This window comes from Chiloscyllium plagiosum, chromosome 1 (assembly GCF_004010195.1).
Source record: "Chiloscyllium plagiosum isolate BGI_BamShark_2017 chromosome 1, ASM401019v2, whole genome shotgun sequence".
Classification (NCBI taxonomy): domain Eukaryota; kingdom Metazoa; phylum Chordata; class Chondrichthyes; order Orectolobiformes; family Hemiscylliidae; genus Chiloscyllium; species Chiloscyllium plagiosum.
The window spans coordinates 9,690,231-9,700,335 of NC_057710.1; positions in this window are offsets into that span (position 1 = coordinate 9,690,231).

The window sequence follows — 10,105 nt, forward strand, 5'->3', positions numbered from 1 at the left end:
CAGTCCCACTCTCCTGTGGCTAAACACTTCAACTCCCCCTCCCACTCTGCCAAGGACATGCAAGTCCTGGGCCTTCTCCACCACCAAAAACTTGCCCCCCGACACGTGGAGGAAAAACGCCTCATAGAGTCATAGAGTCATAGAGATGTACAGCACTGAAACAGACCCTTCGGTCCAACCTGTCCACGTTGACCAGATATCCCAACCCAATCTAGTCCCACCTGCCAGCACCCGGCCCATATCCCTCCAAACCCTTCCTATTCATATACCCATCCAAATGCCTCTTAAATTTTGCAATTGTACCAGCCTCCACCACTTCCTCTGGCAGATCATTCCATACACGTACCACCCTCTGTGTGAAAAAGTTGCCCCTTAGGTCTCTTTTATATCTTTCCCCTCTCACCCTAAACCTATGTCCTCTAGTTTTGGACTCCCCGATCCCAGGGAAAATACTTTGTCTATTTATCCTATCCGTGCCCCTTATAATTTTGTAAATCTCTAAAAGGTCACCCCTCAGCCTACGACGCTCCAGGGAAAACAGCCTCATCTTCTGCTTTGGGACTTTACGCCCACACAAAATCAATGCTGATTTCACCAGTTCCCTCATCTCCCCTCCCCTACTACCTTATCCAAGATTCAACTCTTCAACTCGGCACCATCCTCTTGAACTGTCCTACCTGTCTATCTTCTTTCCCACCTATCCACTCCACCCTCTGTTCCAACCTATCACCATCACCCCCACCTTCATTTACCTATTGCATTCCCAGCTACCTTCCCCAAGCCCTACCTCCCCTCCCATTTATCTCTCTGCCCCCTTGGGCACCCCCACATTCCTGATGAAGACCATATGCTTTGAAACGTCAATTCTCCTGCTCCTCAGATGCTGCCTGACCCGCTGTGTTTTTCCAGCATCACATGTTTTGACTCGGATCTCCAGCATCTGCTGTCCTCACTTGCTCATAGTGGGGTCACCTGGTGACGTCAATCCAAGATTCTGGTTAAGGCCAACCCCATTAAAACCAAACTTGCCTATCAGCCTCTGCTCGGTTGTTGCATACCCCGAAGTCCGCCTTGGAGGATGGTCGCCCGAAGATCTGAGGCCGAATGTCCCTGATCGCTGAAGTGTTCCCCAACTGGGAGGGAATATCCCTGTCTGGCGATTGTTGCGTGTCATCCACTTCTTACACATAGACACAAAAACACAGACACAGACGTACACACACATAAACATACGCATAGACACGCATGTACATATATGTACAGACACGCATATACACATGCGCAAACATGCACACACATTTATATATACATATAGATGTACACACACACACACCACATTCATGGGCATTGTCATTTGACATGTATTATCCTTTAAGAATGCTCATGGCACATCTCCGACTCATTTACAGTATGTTTCTGTACTTTACTGCTGCAACTTGTGATGCAACACCAACTATCATTGCAATGCTGCAGCAAAGACATTGTGTACTCAGGGACATCCAACCAACTCATGGACTGTAAACTAAAGCTAAAATAAACAAAAAACTAGTCTCACTGGCATGGACCGTGAAACTGTGGGATTGACATAAAAACCCATCTGGTTCACTCATGTTCTTCAGGGAAGGACATTTGCCATCCCTACCTGGTTTGGCCTACATGCAACTCCAGAGCCACAGCAATGTGGTTGACTCGCAACTGTCCTCTGGGCAAGCAGAACCTCATCGATGGCCTTGTTAAAGCCCATGCAGACAGTGCCGACTGCTCTACTTTCACCTATAATCTTGGCCACCTCTTCAAAAAACTCAGTCAAGTTTGTGAGTCATGATTTCCCATGCACAAAGCCACGCTGACTATCTCTACTCATTATTTGCCTTTCCAAACATATGTAAATGCAGTCTCTCAGAATCCCCCAGCAACTTACCCACCACTCACATCAGGCTCACCGGCCTACTTTCCTGGCCTTTCCTTGCAGCCCTTCTTAAATAGTGGCACAAACTTCCAGTCTTCTGGCCCCTGACCTGTGGCTGTCGATGATACAATGTCTCTGCTAGGGGGCCTCGCAATTTCTCCCATAGCTTCCCACAACATCCTGGAATACGTTTGATCAGGTCCCAGGGATTTATCTACATTCATATGTTTTATCCCTTTATGCCTCATCCCTCCCAATCTCTGTTAACCTCCTCCAGCCCTCATAAGCCTCTCAGATATCTGCACTGCTCCAATTCTGACCTCTTGTTTCAGCTGCAAGGCCCTAAGCTCTGGAAATCCCTCTGTAAACCTTGCTGCCTCTCTTTCCTCTTTAAAAACCCTCCTTAAAAGTCAACTCTCCTGGTCATCTTGTTACTATAATATCTCAGTGTAGACCGGTGTGAAAATTTGGCTGGTAATTTTCTAGAGAAACATATTAAGACGTGTTAAAACTTAAAAGATGCTTGATAAATGTATGTTGTTGGAGGGGCTTCAAGCTAAAAATAGGAGCTGTTGAGAGAGGAATTACTTTCCAAAGGGTCATCAGTATTTGCACTATAGAATCAGAAAGGAGAGGACCACTCAGCCAAATGATTTAGGGCTAGTCCTTTCAAAGAATTTGCCAAGTAATCCCACTCATGGAATCATAGAATCCCAATAGTATGGAAGCAGGCCATTCAGCCCATCAGGTCCACACCAACCCTTCAAAGAGCATCCTACCCATTCCCACACCCTTACCCTATCCTGAAACCTTGCATTTCCCACGGCTAATCCATCAAGTCGACACATCTTTGGACACTGTGGGCAGTTTAGCATGACCAATCCACCTAACCGGCACAGTGGCACAGTGGTTAGCACTGCTGCCTCATAGCACCAGAGACCCTTGTTCAATTCCCGCTTCAGGCATCTGTCTGTATGGAGTTTGCACATTCTCCCCATGTCTGTGTAAGTTTCCTCTGGGTGCTCCGATTTCCTCCCACAGTCCAAAGATGTGCAGGTTAGGTGAATTGGCCACGCTAAATTGCCCATAGTATTAGGTATAGGGGAATGGGTCTGGGTGAGTTGCTCTTCTGAGAGTTGGTGTGGACTTGCTGGGCCAAAGGGCCTGTTTCCACACTGTAAGTAATTTGATCTTTGGACTGTGGGAGAAAACCTACGCAGACATGAGGTGAATCAGCAAACTGCACATAGATGGTCACCTGAGGGCAGAATCAAAGCTGGGTCCCTGGTGCTGTGAGGCAATAGTGCCAACACTGAGCGACCATTCCACCCCACCTCTTTGCTTTATCACCAAAACATTTAAAATTTTATTTTGGATGCTTTGAAAGAAGCTGCTGATTTTGGTGGTTTGTGATCACTGTGACCTAATAATAGGCAGTTGATGTTTTATAGTAATTTTCTGATAGTTCACTGAGGTTGTTAAGAAGCAGCAGCCTACATATGATGCAATAATCAATTAGATAAATAACTTATGCAACTGTGACAACTGCAAATGGTTCACTGGTTCACAAGAGGACAAAGAGACAGCTGGCGTGGAATGTGTCAGTCTTGCTGAAGTGGTGGGGCCAGCATCCTGCCCTCTAGTCAAGGTGTCAGGGAACTCTTCCCTGGGTCTTCCTCCTCTTCTTCTCGTCTGTCTTCAACCTGCCTGGTAAAGACAGTTTGATGAACACTACTCTCTGGAGACCACTCAATGAGAACTGCTTTTTTAGGAACTTCCCCGAGCACTTATTGTGACATCATATTTCCAGGGGCAGATCGCTTGTGTTGTGTCAATCAGTTTGTGATGGTACTATGGCATTAAGGGGTGTATTTTGTCCTTTTTCTTTGTGAAGATAGGCTGAGACAGAGGTAGTGAGTAGTCTGTTCCCAGCCAATAAAATAGACAGATTGTGAGGCCTGCCGGGAGTTTTTTTTCAAGTTGGAACAATAGAAGCAGCCTGAATGGGTGGGGTCAAGCTCCCACAGAACCAGGATTTTAGTTTCACTTTCAGTAGTTGTTACGGTTTGGAAGCTGCTTTGCATCTCTCCCTAAATCAGCAAAATGCTTGAGTTCTCTCTCTAACTCCCTCCCTCTCTCTCTCGCGTTCTCTCTCTCTCGTTTTGATTTTTCTCTTAATGCTCTTTCCTCCTGGACTGGAGAATGACGTGAGACAATCTATTTTACTGAATTTGCCTTTGGGATGTTACTGTATTGGATTGGTTCCCGTTTGTAGTTAAATAATGTATTATTCTATTAAGATTTTCAACGGAGCTAAGTTATTTCAATTCTTCTTTATTTTGTTTGTATTTTAATGAAAATATAAGAATAAAGTGTGCTTGCCTTAAGCTTGGTAGTTTGACTAATCAAATTGCATCCACAATACCTTAGATTGCCGGACAAAGACGCCTTGGAGTGCAGGTTCATAGCTCCTTGAAAGTGGAGTTGCAGGTAGATAGGGTAATGAAGGAGGCGTTTGGTATGCTTTCCTTTATTGGTCAGAGTATTGAGTACAGGAGTTGGGAGGTCATGTTGTGGCTATACAGGACATTGGTTAAGCGACTTTTGGAATACTGCATTTAATTCTGGTATGCCTGCTATAGGAAAGATGTTGTTAAATTTGAAAAGGTGCAGAAAAGATTTACAAGAATGTTGCCAGGGTTGGAGGTTTTGAGACATCGGGGCAGACTGAATAGGCTGGGGTTATTCTCCCTGGAATGTCAGAGGCTAAGTGGTGACTTTATAGAGGTTTATAAAATCAAAGTGATCATGGATAGGATAAATAGTCAAGGTCTTTTCCCTGGGGTAGAGAAGTCCAAAACTAGAGGGAAAGATTTAAAAAAGAACCTAAGGGGCAATTTTTCCACGTGTATGGAATGAGCTGCCGGAGGAAGTGGTGAAGGCTGACACAGTTCTAACATTTAAAAGGCATTTGTATGGGTACATGAATAGGAAGGGTTTAGTGGGATATGGGCCAAATGCTGGCAGATGGGACTGGATTAATGTATGATATCTGGTTGGCATGGACAAGTTAGACCATAGGGTCTGTTTCCGTACTGTGCATCTCTATTACTCTATGATTTGCCTTGAAAAATAAGAAATAGCCTTCTTAATATATTTTGAGGGGCTTTGGTCTAGTCCACAACAAATTATCTGAAACCTTTTGGCTAATGGGCATTCATGAGATTGGATTATTTTTGTCACCTTGCTAGCATTCATTTTCGGGGTCAGTTTACTGATCTTCCTCAGAACAAACGCTACTTGTTTTCAAAAACAAGGCCGTCGTAATAAGGTGTGTTAAGCACCAGGCAAATTGTTGACACTGGTTCAATGGGCACCATGACCTTTATGTTTTCCATCGTCCTTCTCTTTGTGTTCATATGATCGAGTTTTGGAAAGTCAACTCGGGCTGTGACAGCTGTATAAGTGAAATCTCGTGCTGCCCAGTAAAGTCTAGGAAAATTCAATTTTTCAGGGACATCAGCATTCGACAGTACCGTTAACTCTGTTTCAATCAACCTTTCAGCTAATGAATTGCAGATCATAACTCTTTGGTTTGAAAAAAATCTCATCATGTCCCTTTTTCTTTTGCCAATTAGCTTAAATCTATGTCCCCTGATCCTCCTGCCATTGGAAACAGTTCCTTTTGATCTACATAATAAAAAGTCATTTGAAAAGGCAGCTAATAAAGTCCCATTACACCTTCCCCTGCTTCAGGCAATGCAATTGAAAACTGATAAACTTGCAGTCAACTTGTCAGTCTCTACCAGCAGTCAGTTGTGTCGTCTGAATCAGTGGGACCATATTTCATTTGCGATCAACTTGGGCATAAATCAGTGTTGAAACTTTATTGCTGGAACAGCACAGCAGGTCAGGCAGCATCCAGGGAACAGGAGATTCGACGTTTCGGGCACAGGCCCTTCTTCAGGAAGAAGGGCCTGTGCCCGAAACGTCGAATCTCCTGTTCCCTGGATGCTGCCTGACCTGCTGTGCTGTTCCAGCAATAAAGTTTCAACTTTGATCTCCAGCATCTGCAGACCTCACTTTCTCCTTGGGCATAAATCAGTCTGGCTAGAATAAGCTTACAGTGCCCTGGCACTAGTCAGTAAGTTCATCAAAGAGCTGCTGTACTATAGACACTGGGAAAGTGGTCACAAATAAATAAGGAGAAAATATTCACACTTTCAGGATGGAAACAATGGCCCATCAAAGCAAAAGCTCCTTAGCTGACTACAACGATACAGAGTAAGATGGAGCAGAATAAAATCTAAATATGACAACAATACTAGCTCAGAAACTCTGGGCTGATTGGCCTCCTACTGTATGATACTATACTCCAAATACTGATGAATATTTTGGAAAATATTTTCTCTTCATGCTTGTCTATCCTCATCACTGAGAATGAGACAGGTCTTCAGATAAGGCCTCATGATATAGGAGCAGAATTAGACTTTTCAACCCAGAGACTCAGTTCCTCTATTCAGTCATGGCTGATACTACACAGGAAGGAGGATTGTGTCATTGGAGAGGGGGCATTTGACTGTTAACTGTCCTCTGGTCAATTAGGGATAGGCCTAATAGGCAGGATGGTGGTGGAGTGGTTAGCACTGTTGTCCCACAGTGCCAGGGACCCAGGTTTGATTCCAGCCTTGGGTGATTGTCTGTGTGGAGCTTGCGTATTCTCCCTGTGTCTGTGTGGGTTTCCTCTGCGTGCTCCAGTTTCCTCCCACAGTCCAAAGGTGTGCAGGTTAGGTGAATTGGCCGTGCTAAATTACCCGTAGTGTTCAGGGATGTGTAGGTGAGGAGCATTAGTCAGGGGAATGGGTCTGGGTGGGTTACGCTTCGGAGGCTCAGTGTGGACTTGTTGGGCTGAAGGGCCACACTGTAGGGATTCTAGGACATAAATGCTGGCTCAGCCAGTAACATTGAATGAATGAAAAATAAATTTTGAATCCCTCTCAATCTGTGTAACCTGAGCCTCTCAGATATCTGCACTTCTCCAACGCCAGGCTCTTGAACATTCCTGACTTTAACTGCTCTACCATTGATGGTGGTCCTTTCAAAAACCAAGGCCTCAACTCTGGAATTCCCTCCCTAACACCCTCTGCCTTTCTTTCCTCTTTTAAAACCCCCTTCCAAAACTAACTCTTTACCTGTGCCCCCTGGGCATTAGTGATTGGTTGGTACTATTGCACAGAGGCCAATCCACAGCTCGATCACAACTTGTTCTGTTTTCTTCCTGATTTGAGCTCTGCCAGCAGTGACTCCTTATGAGCTGTCTGTGCTAAACCTGTTTGTATTGCAAACCGGATGATTTGAAGCCAGTAGAAAGGAGTAATGAGGGAGGTATCTGTTGGCAGGCTTCAGGTTTTTGACATGCAAGGGTGAGGGTGCATCATCACCTTCCAACTCACCTTCTTGCACCCCGCACCCCCACCTACAACAACAACCAGAACTCGCACATTGAAATTATGTAGCAGTATCCTCTCTGGGCTGCCAATCCTAATTCCTATTTAACTTACTTAGAATCACAGAGTCATTGAGTTGTACAGCACAGAAACAGGCATTTCAGTCCAAGTCATTCGTGCCGACCAGATAATCTAAATTAATTTAGTTCCATTTGCCAGCACTTGGCCGTTATCCCTCTAAACCCTTCCTATTCATTTACCCATCGAGATACCTTTTACGTGTTGTAATTGTACCAGCCTCCACCACTTCCTCTGGCAGCTCATTCCATACAAACACGCACCACCCTCGGCAGCAGAGTTGTCCCTGAGCTCCCTTTTATATCTTTTCCCTCTCACTCTAACCGTTTCCTTTCTACTTCTGGACTCCCCCACCCAGGGAAAAGACCTTGTCTACTTATCCTATCGATGCCCCCCATTACTTTATAAACCTCTATAAGGTCAGCCTCCGATGTTCCAGGGAAAACAGCCAATTCAGCCTAGCAGGGTGTAGAATGTAATGCCTGACATTGTGATGAAGTAACATTCAATCATAGCTTTCTGAAGAGATTCAGATCATTATCTGAGGTGCAAATGTTGTGGGTCTACGGCAATAAGTGGAGGATGGATACAACCTGCATTGCTCTTGCAAAGATCTAGCAAAGCCAACTGAGGGGCTAAATGGCCTCTTCCTGCGTTGTAACCGCTTTATGACTCTATAGGTTTTGTGATTTGGAAGGAGATTCAATAGTAACTTTCAAAAGGTAATTCAAGCAAAATGAGATGGGAATGATTTACAGAGCTAATGAGAAAGTGAAGTGGGACCATTGTGTTGCTGAGTTGGCTCTACAGTTGGTACTAACAGCATGAGTCCAATTCTTGCAACAGCTGAGGTTACCACAACCCTCTCCCCTCACCTAAGAGATAGTGACCCTCGGGTTAAAAGACCCCCATTGTCAGCCCTATGGTCTGACATGATTTTACCTTCAGCTCTTACAAAGTGCTAGTACGCACAGATAAAGAGCTGAGTAACATCCAACAGTCCCTCTTTCTACAGATTTATTATTTTCTGTGAGGTACAAGGCAGACAAATACAAACACTGGCAACAAGAGGATGTGCGTGGGAAAAATGGTTTCTTCCTGAAGCTGTATTTTACAGGCAGCAATTTATGAGGGGGAGTGAGCATCGTGGACATTGCTCTCCTCTCTGTTCTGCTGCAAGAAAGTTAATTGGATCCTGAATGGAACACTGACTGGGTGTCTGAAAGTTTCCAAGTCAGAAACAATGCCAACGCTGGAAAAGCAGTGATACAAACTGATTCAGTTTAACGTTTTACAGATGTTTGTTAACACTTTCATGTTTCTCCTGGGACAGGGAGTTTTTCTGGTCTTTGACTATCAGTTGATTAGAAGGGTGAGAATACCACATTCTCTTCTGTATCTTCAAGGCTCTTACCTTCCTCAGTACTCTGTGCCAGAAAAATCCTACACACATACACCGAAAACAACTCTGGTCATTATCACATTGCCTCCTCTGTCTGGCGTCTGACTGTTGGCTTTTCTACATTGCAAACATGACCAGACTTGACCTTGCCATTCAGGAATTAATCTGGAAGTAAATTATTGTCACAAAAGACAGTAAAATCTGAAATTTCCTCAGCCCTGATCTGCTGAGGACTTCCAGCGATTTCCATGTTCCTGTTGCACTTCCATTATGCCTTTAAGGTGGTAAAATTTCTTGATATGTTTCATCGAGCAGCATTCGACAAAAAACTCATGCCAAACCACAAGGAGGTGTCAGGGCAGGTGATAAAAGGATAATCAAAGAGGTAGGTCTCTGAAAGAAGGAAATGAGATGGTGAGGTCGAGGGTTTCATGAGGGAATGTCACAGATTAAGGCCATAGGCAGGTGATGACACAATCTTGAATTGAGCAAAACTGTGGATGTTTATTGCAGAGTATGTTACAGTGCATAACCAGGCTATTCAACCTAGAGAACCTGCACCGGTTCCATTACACAGTACCAATCTCCTGTATACTGAAGAAGTCAATCCAAGGGTTCCCCAACAGTCAACCCTGGATGAATCAGGACGTACAGAACCTGCTAAAAACCAGGCGTGAGGCCTTCAGATCAGGAGACCCACTCAAATATAAGGAATCCAAATATGACCTTCGCAGAGCCATTAAGACAGCCAATGACCAATACCAGACGGACACCCAGCAACTATGGCAGGGACTGAATGACATCACAGGTTCTAAAAAGAGACAGTGCAAGATAGCAGGTGATGACACGTCCCTCCCAGATCATCTTCTATACTCACTTTGAGCAGAATTCCAGCAAAAAGGTAACACCTATTCTGACAAGTCCTGACGAACCTATCCAAACAGTCACTGCATCAGAGGTCAGATCAGTTTTCCTTCGTGTGAATCCAAGGAAAGCGATGGGACCAAATTGAGTACCAGACCATGTACTCGGAGCATGTGCAGATCAACTGGCAGAGGTCTTCTCGGACATCTTCAACCTCTCTCTGCAGCAGGCGACTGTTCCTTCCTATTTCAAGACGGCCAACTTAGTGATCTACTAAACTTAGTGATCTTGGACTAAGCCCCACTCTCTGCAATTGGATCCTCAGTTTCCTGACCCACAGGCCACAATCAGTGAAAATTGGGGACAATATTTCATCATCACTAACACTCAACACTGGAGCCCCCC